Source organism: Fukomys damarensis, unplaced genomic scaffold, assembly GCF_012274545.1.
Source record: "Fukomys damarensis isolate Sample0158 unplaced genomic scaffold, DMR_v1.0_HiC HiC_scaffold_23, whole genome shotgun sequence".
Lineage (NCBI taxonomy): Eukaryota > Metazoa > Chordata > Mammalia > Rodentia > Bathyergidae > Fukomys > Fukomys damarensis.
In genome coordinates, this window is record NW_022900935.1 from 14,474,692 (window position 1) to 14,487,023 (window position 12,332).

Below are 12,332 nucleotides of genomic sequence, written 5' to 3' on the forward strand. Positions count from 1 at the left end.
CCTGCGTCCCCTCCGTGTCCCGGAGAGTACTAGGAGACCTCGCCGGCAGTGGGGCCTGAGCGCGGCGCCCCTCCTCGGCCGCAGCCTGACAGCCCGGCAGCAGGCACTTTTGACCCCGACTAGAGTCTGGGGGCGGCGGGGGGTGGGGGGCTGCGGGAAGAAGGAAAGACTAGTGCGTGGTGGCACCGGCGGAGGAAACGGGGTTGGTGCTGGGAGAAGACAGTCCTCTTAAGGGAAAGCAGGCCCCAAGGCACGAGGAGGGATGCTTGAGAAAGGCAATGGCCCCGTTTTTCTGTGCTGACTGATGACCCGACACCCATGGGAAAAGGTCACTGCTGGACACCTGGATTGGGTCTGACATGTACAGAGGAAGCAGCTGTTTTACGTGAGTCTCTAACAAATTTCTTATAAGGCAAGGTTTAAATTCATCTTCCTCCCCCTCCCCCCTCCGAAGTCTTCTGCAAGTGTCTTTTAATTATTCCCTCTCCCCCAATTCACTAAGACTGGTGGCAGCTTTAGGCTCACAGTGTAATTTAGTTTTCACTACGATAGAAATGGTAGGATGGGGAATCTGCTGTTACTATTAAACTTGCCCTGAGAGTTTCAGTGTGGAGGGAGAAATATTTCTATCACCTGTGAGCTGAAACTCAACTACCAGTAGAGCTTCTTTATGAGTCTAAAGTCGTTTCCTCAAAATCAAGCAAAAATGTGATTACACAAGAAAAGTACCAGGAAGCAAATTGGTTTTTGCAAATGAAGTGCAAATTGCACTTTAGTGTTGATCTTGATGTCTTTTATCACACAACAATAAATACTTGGTATATGCCAGACACGGCTATGTCTTGGAGATGCAAAGTAGTGGAAACAGAAGAGGCAACAATCAGCTGTAGAAGATAAGGGGAAAACACATTTAAGGAAAGTGTTGAGGGATGAAAATAGGAGCTTGCCTTGCAAAGATGAAGGAAAGGACCGGAAGGAAAACCAAAGCCGTGAAAACAATGAATGCAGCTATTTAAAGAGAATTATGTCTCTGGGAATGGGATTACTATTGCAAACTGTGGCATTTTCCCTTTCTCTATAAAGTAACTTTCCAAAATGTATCTAGAAGTTCTCATTCATCACAATTTTCCAAGGGTATTTTTCTTATTTTTTTTCCTCTCCCCTATTTTCCCATCAGTTTCTCTGAACCTCATTCATGTCTTTCCAAGCAAGAGTCCAAGTGGAGATTTTTAAAAAGGGCTGTTTACAGTAGCTCTAAGGTGCAGGACCTAAAAACTGAGATAATGTTCTGCACTGGAGGCAGCATCCTAGGTGGGCAGATCTAAACCATACCAAAAACAAAACAAACAAACAAAAAAAAACATGCTGGTCATAGGGGAACAATGCTAGATGTCATATCTGTGAGACCTAGAGAAATGAGTAATAAAATGCTAGAGGAATCTGAATTAAAAGAGGATTGGACTGTGCTGTGGGTCAGAGCACACTGTTCAACACAGACCATGAATCATTCCACTCTGATAGAACCCATGTTACATGATGACAGCTGTTAGAACAACTTCAAGCAACTGCAGAGAAAGACCATGCCATCTCCTAGATAGTTTCCAGTGACACCTCCTCTTTGTTCTTCCCTTCTTTATTAATATCCTCTCCTCTTGACCTGTTTCCACCTATGATTAACTTTGTATGTTTCCTTTTACTGATGTCTTGCCAAAGGAGAGAAAAACCTGTTCTGTTGCCTTAGTATCTATCCCCAGAACAATAAACAGTCCATTTTACCTCAGAAGCCCTCAACTAGCCAGCCTATTTTTATTTCCTGATTAATAGAAGCAGAACAAAGGCCCAGAAGTAGTAAACTTCATCCCCTGAAATCACCTAATGTTTAAACCAGATAAAGGAATTTTAGCTTTTCTTATACTGAAGTTTATTTTTAGAATGAACTATGGTTTTTGGCCAATCTCTTTCTAACTATATTACAGATTAAGCCGTGTAAAAAGGTGACACAGGTGCCTAACATGCTTAGCTAAGATTGACAAGTCTGTGAGTACTAGAAAATCATGGGTGGTAGTTAAGCAATCTTCTCAATCAACATAGTTACTGAACATCTGCTTGTGTGCAAATACTGTTGCTGGATTTGTGCTTTAAAGGAGACAGGAAAATGAAAGAGGTGGTATTATATGGGGGTTACTCTCAGCTTAACAAGAATTTGGATTCCAGTTCTACCAGTCACTTGCTACATGATTTGGGACAAGTTATTTGACCTCAATTTCTTCATCTGTAATAATGTTACCTACCTTGTATAGTTGTAAGAACTAAATGAAATCACATAGAGTACTAATTCAGCACATTTTTGAGGTGTTAAATAGGTGGTATTATAAGAGTTGAGAAAAAAAAGTGATTATCATGGACCATGACTGCTAAGGGAAGATTTTTCAGAGCCGTGGTAAATTCTCTTGTAAGCAAGATGGCAGGAATTTTACACAGGAAAAACCATGTTCATGAAACAGAAGGCCAGAATATAGAAGAAAGTTTCATGTGCCAGTTAATGAGGTTGACGAGTCCAGCAAGATCAGAAGGTTTAAATAGAGAAGTTGTAAACTTGGAAGAGCTGCCTGAAATCAGATTATAGCAGGCATTGAATGCCAAACAACAAGTTGGGGTTATATCCTGTAAATGATAGAAGTGAAGAGTTTTGGTTAAGAAAGTGTGGGGTTGTGAAGATTCTCAACAGGAACGTGGAGAACAGACTTTAGTAGGGAGAAAAAGGGAACTCTACAACCAATGAGTAGGTTATTTAAATGGTCTTGGTGTGAGAGAATAAGGAATTAAAAGAGTGACACAGTGAAAAATAGAGATGAGTCCAAAGAGTATTATAAAGGAAAAATAAAAAAGACTTTGTGATTGATTAGATATGGAAGACAAGAAATAAATAGCATCAACTATGGTCTTCACTTGTAAAAGGTTAGCAAAAAATAAGAAATGAAAATCCTGTCAAAAAATAGGATAGACAAGCCAGGTGTGGTGTCACATGCCTGTAATCCCAGCACTCAGGAGGCTGAGGCTGGAAGATTGCTGTGAGTTCGAGACCAGCCTGGACTACATAGTGAGTTCCAGAGCAGTCTGAACTACATAGTGAGACCCTGTCTCAAAAAAAAAAAAAAAAAAAAAAGATAGGAAAGCCAGTTTAAAGGAAGAGAGGCTAAATGCCATCTTGAAGAGATACTGGAACTTCTCAGTGTAAATGCCCCAGAAGTGTTTGGAACTGGGGGGCTAGTTTTTTAAAAAGCAGAGTCAAAGAGTCTTATACAGAGAAGTTAATCACTGAATCCTTATGGTTAGCTGAGTGTACTAATGGTAGCATCATAGAAATAGAAGTAGAAGAGAACCAAAGACCAGAGCTTAGAGTTTAGCTACATTTGAGGAGATAGGAAACAGAAAAGGAATTACCATGGTAGAAAACAAGAAATATCAGAGAAATAAAAGAACTGATTTATTTATCTAACATATGCATCCTATTCATCACCATTTATGGTGTCCCTGATGGATGCCTGGCCAGTTAAACATGCTGTTAACCACAAGAGTCCAGGGTCACAAACATCAAGAGAGGCAACAGGTTCAAGCTAGAGAAATTGGTCAGCAGTTTGAGATTCTACAGAAAATTTGGGAAATGTCCATTATATTTAGGAAGTGATTGCTTCAATGGAGGAGGGCACATGAAGATATTAAAAGCCAGATAAAAGAAGACTGTAGCATGTGATATAGCTAAGAAATGGAAACAACAAGCAGATCACCTTTGTATGTTTGACAATGAAAGAAAGAAAAGAAATAGGAAAATGGTTTGAAAAACCAGCAGTCAAAAGATTGTCTTCCTTACATGCTCCATTATTTGTTCTAAAATACTACTCATTTTTATCCTTAATAGCAATTCAGCAGTTCATTTCTTAAACTTACCACTTTAAGAACTACCTATATAGTATAGTTACCATTTATTTAATGCTTACTATGTACTAGGCATTATGCTAGTCACTTTGTGTATATCCTATTCGTTATTCCACTGAATCCTCACTGTACTAGAGTCTAACTGTATAACTTCTTGGAAATACAAAGATGTGAAATAAATTTCCTAGGCCCAGGGTCACATAGCTAATGAGAGGCAGAAATGAGGGTTAGATCCAGCTCTGACTCTAAAGCTCTTCTTTAGGACCATGTGTGCTGTCTGCGCTGTCTCTGAGAGCAGGGCCACCTTCATGGGTAGGCAACCTGTGCAGAAGGGCCTCGTGCTTGGCTTAATGCTCTGTTGTTGCTGTCATGAAGTCTTCATAATTTTTAAACAAAGAGTCCTGCATTTTCATTTTGTAGTGGACTCTACAAAATGTGTAAGCAGTTCTGCCTGAAAGTAGTATTGCTACTTCCTAAAGCTGAGGAAGCATTTCATGCATAACCTTTATTTTAGCCAGGTGGCCCAGAGTCCTTGCTGACATTATTTTCCTATGTTCTTCTCATTTTGGACCCCTTGGGTATGGTGATATTAAGGGCAAGAGGGATTTAATTTTAAATTGTAAGTAGATACCCAGGCAGTATAAGAGAATAATAAAGGAAGGAATTATTTACTCAAAATGACTTCTGGAAACATCTGTCATACTTCAAGACTGTTATTGGATTGAGTTACAGTTCTGATGCTGTTTTACTACTAATGTAAATAAAACATGAATTCTTGTCTTCCTTTTGTAGCCAGACATACCCATTTACTCCAGGGAAACTGGGAAGACTATTTTTCAACCTCTTGAAGCAGAAATTGAAAGTTGTAGGTATTCTACAACTTGTCTGCTCTGATCTGGTGCTTTTCAATAAGGCCAGTCCCATCCTTTCATTCCCAAACTATGTGATACACAAGCATCTTTGAACCATAGGGCCCTGTTTACCACAGCTGTCTGAAATATTCATGTTCTGCTATTGCCTTTGGTGCTTGATCTATTCTTTCATCTACCCACATGGATCCTAAAAGGCAGAAAACTTAACTTTCTGTCCTCTTTGGCTTTACATCACAACTTGGAACTGACAAAAAATTAGGTTTTTCTGGTTTTCATAGTTATTGCTTTCTCTCTTTCTCTCTCTCAAAAACAGTTTTTACTTACCCTCTTGCTCCTCCCATTCCTAAACTCCTTGGCTGATGATTTAACCACATATTGACCAACAGGACACTAACTGGCCACTTGACCAAGTCCCCTGCCAACAAACCTTGTGGAGGATTCCCTTGTGAAGGAAATCAGATCCAACTGAGATTGTGCCGCCTCCTCCCATTACCTATTTCCTTTCCATTCTGAGTGTTGCTTTTTTCCCTTATTCTCTACTTCCAACATGGACAAAGTAAATCTAAGACTATGTGAGATTAAAAATATTAAGAGATTTTCAGCATATGTCAAGAAGCAAAGCTTGTTTAGGCGGCATAGTCTTCTGTTTGTGCTGTGGTGTATAGTCTCTGTTCAGTGCTATAGTAATCCATTGCTGCATACCAAATCACCCAACATTTATCAGCTTAAAACAATCCATTTAGCCAGGGATTTAGCTCAGTGGTTCCACTGCCTGCCTCACAAGCTCAAGGATCCGAGTTCGATCCCTGGTACCAAAACAACAAACAAAAAAATCAGTTTATTTCTCTTTTAAGACTCAGTGCAAGAATTACCTTTCAGAAGTATTTCCTAGCTTGCTTTTTGTAAATTACTACCCTTTCTCTCTGATCTTCCTTTGTACTTTACCATATTATTACAACACTGAACCACATTGCTGTAATTTCTAAGGATGCTGTCTTTTTCATATGTATAACTTCAATTCCTAAAACTATTCCCTGAACATAATTAATATTCAATAAATGGTTATTGAATGAGCTTAAGAATATCTCCTACTTTTATGTTCTTTCACTCTATTTTTTAGAAAGCTCGGGTATACTGGAAGTATCCAGCTTTGTGGCCTATGATAAAATATGCTCTTTATCATCTCCCCTTCTATACATGTGTCATTGTGATCAAAGGTAAAAATATAAAGAAACCACTGTTTGTGACAAACTGCTTGATTTACCTATTCTGAGGAAGATGTCTTGACCTCAAATTAATCTGTAAATCCCTTTACCAGCCCTTCTTAAACCCAGTTCTGCCCCCCATAGGAAATCATACAGTGTCAAAGTCAACATTGGTTCACTATTCAACTATTTGACTTTATAAAGACAGAGTCTGTGTCTGGCTTGTTCACCACTTTATTCCCAACATCAAGCACTAGTAGCTGCTTAATAAATATTTGGTAAACAAATTAATGAAAACCCATTCTGACTAACTCATATCCCATTTCTATTATATGAGTGCCCATCTCTGAATACCCAGAATTTTAGGCCTGATTCATCTTTTGTAACCTACACTTTTTGTCTTAGTCTTTAACTCTTCTCTTTCAGGGCTTTACCATAGCTTACTTATTTACTCAGAACTAAGGTACCTCTTTGTTCTTATCTTCTTGAGTGATATTGGCCAGATACCCTTGGGAGAATACTGTTTTCCATAACTGTAACCAGAGACATGCAGACTACATATCAAATGTGTTTTAAAATATTAGAACTAAAAATTGTTATATTCAGATTTCTAAAAAAAATAAACAGAGTCTTTAAAAGGGAGGTTTGAGGCAGAGACCAGAGTCTAAAATTTTGTTAGACTGATCAACTTGTAAGTTGCAACAATTCAGTACAATGATAATTTTTATATCAAGTGGTGAATCAAAGAAGAGGAAGGAATTGAGTGTGTAAATATGGTTGCCAGGGCAACTTTTCTTGTCAGAAGAGAGACCCTCTCGGGAATTTACCTAGGCCTGAAGAAGTAATGTAACATGATCTTTCTCTATTCTTTATCATGTGAGAAGAAGATGTAGAAACCATGGGTATAGACAAATGAGACTGGAGACTTTTCAAGAGAACTGAGGAGTAAGTTCTCTAGGTCAAATAATAACTGTCCTAAGGCACCTGTTTCTTTTAAGAAACGATTTGGAAACAGAGTTTCTGTGAGTCCATCTCTGAGGTAATATTACCTTATTTAATAATTATTCAGTACTTTCTAAATGATCATTGCTCAAAAAGGAATGTAATCATAAGAGGTTGATAACCATTTGAAGATAATGAGTTATACCTAATGGATGTTCCTTAAAATTTTATCTGAATTTTGAGTAGAGAATGATATGAGCTTAATTAAATATTTAATGCTTTTTTCAAAAATATACAATTTTGACAAGATCCCAACAATGAATGTAACTGTACTGTATCCCTAAAATGTACCAATAAACTCAATTTAAAAAAAAGAAAAAAATACAATTTTGTTTCTGTAGAAAAAAACAATGCAAGTTTTTATTGTGCATATTTCTATATTTTGGTTGTTGCTCCTGAGAAGAGCCATATCCGACAGTGGATGTTCAATCAGTGACACTGTCATCTTTTTTTTTTTGGTACCGGGGATTGAATTCTGGTCCTTGGGCTTGCAAGGCAGGCCACCGAACCTCTGAGCTAAATTCCTGGCCCGACAGTGTCATCTTTATTGTAGTTACAGTATTGGCTGAAGACACATATCTCCTCAATTACTAAAATATAAGAGATCCTCCTTGTTTTAGCTATAAGTGATAGATGGTTCAGAGTCTTGGCTGTAAAATCTATTTGGATTGAAATACAGAATACTGTTCCATGTCTGAAGTCTACTATTCATGATCTTCTTTCCTTTTCTTCCTACTTTTGTGTTCAGTTACAGATAAGGATGGTATTTACCTGAAAAGAAATATAATTTTAAGCCCCATTATACTTTTTTGTTTTTGTTTTTGTGTTTGTTTGTTTGTTTGTTTGTTTTTGGTACCAGGGATCGAACTCAGGTCCTTGTGCTTGTGAGGCAGGCAGCAGAACTATTGAGCTAAATCCCCATCCCAAGCCCCATTATACTTTAATATGCTAGGATTCTGTTTGGTACAGAGTAGTGTTCACTGGCCTACAAGGAGGAAGATGAAATAAGGGTTGGAGCAGGGACACTTCTGCCAGAATGCTTGGGCTCCAGTCTTGCCTCTGCCACCCTTTAATTGTAATAATATTCATTCCTTGTCACCTGTTACTCTGTGCTCCCATCTTGTGCATGATGAAGATAATCATAAAACTCTTGCCTTAAATACTTACAGAATTAGGTGGGGTAATACCTGTGAGGTATGTAGTAAATACCATAAAAATTTTACCTTTTATCCTTATGACCACCCAGATAGCAGAGTTGAATCTATCTGAAGGAAAAGAAAGTTGAGGCATAAGAGATATAATAACTTCCCCATGAATTTTCATTAAGTTTGGGCTCATTATTTTCATCCTTAGTTAGGTCTGAAGTTTTTCATTCAACTAAGCAAGAGAGAAGGAATGAGAATTAGAGTAAGAGGGAAGAACTTGGCTTTTGGAACATTTTGAAGTAAAAATTACTTCACAAAAGACCTTAAAGCACATGAAAATATAATTGGTATCTCAAAGGCAAAGTAAGTATGAGAAGTGGTTGGGAATAATGTAGGACAGGAAATACTATTTTGCATCAATTCTGTGGTATATTCAGCCCTAAATTCTGTCTCTGATCATGGTAGCAGAGGGTAATATTGGAGCTGTCAATCACAACAAAAATCTTCTAATTACAGAGGTAGTCTTACCAGTTTCTCATTGACTTTGAGCATCTTCTTGAGTCTTATGCACGTGAGCATTAAGCTTTAGCTCTATTTTTTGGCTTTACAATATGTTCATTTCCTCAACAAGCATTTTTTAAAAACTCCTTTACCCCATTCAATTGGCTGGGGATGTAAAAATGAATACAATCCAGGGCTGGGGATTTAGCTCAGTGACACCACACCTGCCTAACAAGCATAAGGTCCTGAGTTCAATCCCCGGTACCCAAAAAGAAAAAAAAAATGAATACAATCCAATCTGAGGTATCAAAAAGATGTAATGGAAACATTAATGATGTAATTAGTGCCATAATAGGAGCATAAACAAACACTTTTGAAAACTTAAAGGAGATATCACTGAATTTGCTTAGAAATGTTGGGAAATTTTTCTGGAAAAATTATATTTGAGAACAAGACTGAAGGATAGGGAGGGGCTCAGACAGATGGGAAGCAATGTGTGCACATGTGGGGCATCTGAGGGTGAGAGAGGACATAAATGGGGAACTTCTGCAGGCTAGCAAGACCACAGCATGGCACGGGTAGGATAGCCACAGCAACAAGGTGTCAAATCACAAAAGGCTTGGCCATTGGGCTAAGAGATTTACAATATATGGTGGAAGCCAAGGACTTTAAAGCATTTCAAGAGTAATATGATCAGATTTGCCTTTTAGGAAGAATACATCAGCAACCTGGAGGATGGTTTGGACAAGAGTGGAACCTCAGACAGAACCATGCATTTAGAAAAGAACCTCTTAATTTGACTTTTCACACTGCCAATATTTTTACTGTTGAATATGACTATTCTATCAACCCTGATTAGTGGATGACATACCAGGTACTGGGCTAACTTCTGGAAATACCTAGAGAAACAACACATAATCCATGTCTTATAGTTGCAGTGTTTTAGTTTCCCTAAACACAAAACTTCCTTTGAGTTTTCAGCTTTCAGATTTCCCTCTGCTTTGTCTCAGTCCCAGTGCTTATGTTCAGGGATGTAAAAGTGAGCTAGTTTGTGTTGACCTTGCCTCTATTCTTCCTGATTATACTGCCCCTGTCATAACTCCTACCTGTCAGCCATCATCTCTCCAAAGTGCAAAGTTCTAATTATTTAATAAATTCTTACAGAGAACTGATCTATTGCACCACCTTTTGTGGACGCTTGCTACTTAAATTCTTATTTTTTCTTCTTGCTTCCCCTAGACCTCAAGTACTGTATGTTAGCCCTCTTATACATTGAATTCTTTGGGCCCTACTTCTATCCTTAGCTAGCTTTCAAAGTCCTTTTTTAACTCTACTTTTCCTGTTTCCCCAAGGATGGATATACATTCCGGAGTATCAGACTGAGATATTTTCTTCTCTTTTTCTGTGTAATGCCTATCCTTCATGACATCATAGCACTCAAAGTAACTCCCCTACTCTGAAAAATAAAGAAGTTAAATATTAGGCAATATTTCTCTTTAAACAGAGGATTAAGTTGTATTGGAGGTGCTAGTATTTATTAGGTAATAATTGTGAGTACAACATATTAAGCACTTATATATGGTGATTATCCAGCCAGGGCTTTATATGAGAATTTATTTACTCACAAAGGCTTTGTAAAATACATTAGTCATAATTGTCATCTTAAATCTCATCTTTTTCAAGTTCCTTGATTCCTACTAGTGGTCTTAAGAAGCTACTTTATTTAAATCTCAAGAAGGCCCACTATATTTCCAAGAATGTTCCCCCTCCCCCAAAGTTTGTGATGACTGTCTTAATTTTATAGATTTGACTTTGCATGCTACTATTATAGTCTTATAATTCATTGTGGACTCTATGCTCACTGTTCGGGGACCTACCTGCAGGTGAATTAATTGTGCCTTGGAATATGGTTGCTATGTATTAATAGTTCTATTGCAGACAGAGCTAAGCATCTTTTAAAAACAAATGTTTATGTTGTGATTTCCAGACTAAATCAATCTACCACAGTGATGAGTTAGTAGACTGAATAATGATCACTTAAATATATAAGATACCAATTCCTGGTACCTGCAAATATTACCTTAGATGGCAAAAGGGTGTTTGCAGATGTAATTAAGGATCTTGACATGGGGAGATTGTCCTTGGATACTAGATTGGCCAATCACAAATATCTTGGGAAGAGAGCAGCAGAGGGAAACACAGATGAGGAGGAGGCAGTGTAACCATACAGGCAAAGATTGGAGTGATATGGCTACAAAGAATGCTGGAAGCTACAAGAACCTGTAAGAGTTAAGAGCAAACAGGTTCTTCTCTAGCACCTCCAGATGGAGTGCAGCCCTTGTGACACCTCTGATTTTGACCCAGCAAAACTAATACTGAATTTCTCGTTTCCAGAACTGTGAGAGAATAAATTTCTATTGTTTTAAGATCCTAAATTTATAGTAATTTGTATGGTAGTAGAGGCAGAGTTACAATGCCAGGCAGCATTACCCTTACTAGCACCATAATTCGGGTATAAATAGACCACAAATACAACATTGGGACATTCATCTTGTATTCATGTATTATGGGCTACAAAAGGCAGAATTTTGATAGATGTTCATAGTTTCTTTACAAAAATAATTTGAAGCTCATAACTTAGATATAGTAAATTAAAACAATAATAAAGCAATGAGGACCGAATATTATTATCTATACATAGATCAGTTTAATTGAAAGAGACTTACCCAACACCATACCTAACCTATCGCTCAGTTAGGCCTTTTAGTAACCCTGTTTGTAGTTCTGTATTTTAAATTTATGATTTTTATAAAGAGCCTTCACATTTGACATTCCTACCATAGAAATATTTTTCTGTAGTTGATTCCTAGCTGTGCTATTCTGTATGAAGTCCTGCATCTACTAAAGGTTAAGTATTCCTTGTGTAAAGTTGTTGGGACCAGAAGTATTTTGGATTTTGGAATATTTACATAAAAGTAATGATTTGTCTTGGGGATAGGACCCAACTCTATATATGAAATCTATTTACGTTTCATATATACTTTATATGCATAGCCTGAAGGTCACATTACAAAATATTTTTTCAATTTTTTTTTTTTACTGGTACATGTTTGCAGTACATAATGATTACATTCTTTGGGGGGAGGTGGTATATATACAGAACCCATGTTATTTTTTTTTCCATCTCCTACTCTCCCTCCCTCCAACTCTTGGTTCCCTTCCCATATACAAAAGATCTTATCTCCCTATTTTCTATCTTTTATTTATATTTTGAGTTTCTCATATAAGAAAAACCATGTGATATTTAAGCTTGTCTGATGTCTTTCATATAACATTATGGTCTCAAGGTGCTTCCATTTTTCTAAAAATGACTCATGTTTATTCCTGTTTATGACAGAATAGCACTCCGTTGAACATCAATGCCTTATTTTCTTTATCCATTCATCTGTTGGTGGACATATAGGCCACTTCCAAGATTTAGCTATTATGAATTGTGCTGCTATAAATATGAGTACACATATATCACTATAATGTCTTTAACTCTTTCAGGATAATACCTAGAAGAGTAATCACTGGGTTGAACAGAATTTCTATTGTTAATTTTTTGAGGAATCTCCATACTAATTTCTGTAGTGGTTGTACGGGTTCACATTTACAGCAATATAGAAAGG

The 12,332-nt window shown here is 37.4% G+C and overlaps 1 protein-coding gene across 1 annotated transcript in view; it reads left to right on the forward strand.

The window, feature by feature from the left end:
- Positions 1-148: 148 nt before the first annotated feature.
- Positions 149-12,332, forward strand: part of Phc2 (polyhomeotic homolog 2) — a 100,699-nt gene continuing 88,515 nt past the window's right edge. The window contains exon 1 of the mRNA XM_010645209.3: positions 149-385. The gene's annotated coding sequence lies outside the window, so the exon portion shown is untranslated. The remainder of the gene's footprint in view (positions 386-12,332) is intronic.